Raw genomic sequence first — 1,697 nt, 5'->3', positions numbered from 1 at the left:
AGAAGATATGTGAGGTGGTGAACTGGGATAAGAAGGTAATGAGATGTGTGGCTTTTTGTAATGCATCTACTAAGAGAAACATGGCACCAACCTATATTATTTACTGTAAGTATATTACCTGCAAATAATTTTTATTTTCAAGTAGGGCATTAATTATGCTAATGAGTCTCTGCCAAAACGTAGTAGCATGCAAACAAATAGTGCATTGACACCACAAAGTCTACCTGATTATAAGTGCCAGCTTAGTAAGTTGTTACATTTTTTCCCTTATATTTTTGAGAGGATTGAGCCTGTTTTTGTGTTGAAAACAGACTTTATTGCCCCCTTTCCCCTAAGAAATGAATACAGTGACCTCAGACTTGCATGTGTGTGTGAGCACGTGCATGTTCTTGATCTGCCATGCTGACGGAAGATTTGTAAAGGGAGATTTCGTGCAACATGAACCCAGAGCTACAATTACCAAAACACGGCTGGGAGGTGTAAGCTCCCGTGTAGCTGCCTAAAGAGGTGCTGAACAAGGGGGCAAAGTTAATCATTATAAGCAGAACAGAGCAGCTTGCATTGCAGCAGACTTGGGGTTTGTCTCACTGTACAAATTTTATCACTAGCTCTTTGTTTGTTTTTTTTTTAATTTAAGAAAGGATTGAAGAAGTGACATGAGCATATGTATATATGGCTGTGTTTAAAGCCAGCCATCGCTGACTGCCAATATAAATCTGCTCTGGTGCCTTGGGGGAGAAGTAAATTGTAGGGAGAGCAAAGCTATTTTTGACCAGCGATTTGAGCAGCTCGCTTTGCTTTAATTTTTTTCTTTTTTTTAATACTGACTGAGCTGGTAGTTAATCATACCCGTCCCTGCACTTAATAGAAATAAGAAACAGAAAATAAAAAATTTATGGATGTTTTCCAGTGCTGCTGCTGGTAAGCATAAGTGCAGGTTCTGTTGTCAACACAGCTTTGCAATAGCTGGTGCATGAGTGTATGAGCAGATGAAGAGAGGGGCAAAAAATTGCTGGTGGGAAACATGGTGTGTTTCCTGGGGTAGGCACAAATTCTGCATCTCATGACTGCCTGCCACCAGGCAGGGGCTGGCAGGACTGGGGAGCATAAAATGGATCATCCTGTTGCCTTTCTGTGTCACCGTGTCGTTCCTCCATTGCACGTCTCGTTCCCCTTCTCCAAAATAAGGAGGCTGGGCAGTGTACTGCCATGGACATGGTGAGGCTGCCAGGTTAGAGCTGGTGGGTCTGGAGGTGGCACAGCCAGGCAGTGGACACTTTGTAGGAGAAGATGCAAGTGCAAGGAGACAAGTGTTTACTGCAGGCTGGTGAAAGAAAACATCCAGTAACTGCGTCGAGCTGTCTGGTGAGATGTGATATGGAAACTGTCCTTGTCTTGAGCTCTGGCACTGGGAGCTGGAGGATGAAACCAGAATGACAGCACTTACAGGGACACGGAACTGGATTGGGGGTTTGGGTTTTTGTTTGGTTGTTGCGTTGGATCTTTTTACAGTTAATAGACACGTCAGCTTTGCTAGTAAACTATGTCCATAGTTGGAGTGTCTTATGTCTATAGTGTATGTGTGTGTGTGCGTGTACACACGCTGCATCTGTACAGTGGTTTTGTTGCTCTGTACTTCAGCTGTGTTGGCCAAAGCTGTGGGTGCAGTGAAGCTCTAACATGTTCACATCAGCAGG

The sequence above is a fragment of the Corvus brachyrhynchos genome, unplaced genomic scaffold (genome assembly GCF_000691975.1).
Source record: "Corvus brachyrhynchos isolate BGI_N302 unplaced genomic scaffold, ASM69197v1 scaffold101, whole genome shotgun sequence".
NCBI classification, from domain to species: domain Eukaryota; kingdom Metazoa; phylum Chordata; class Aves; order Passeriformes; family Corvidae; genus Corvus; species Corvus brachyrhynchos.
Note: the sequence above shows the minus strand (reverse complement) of the source record.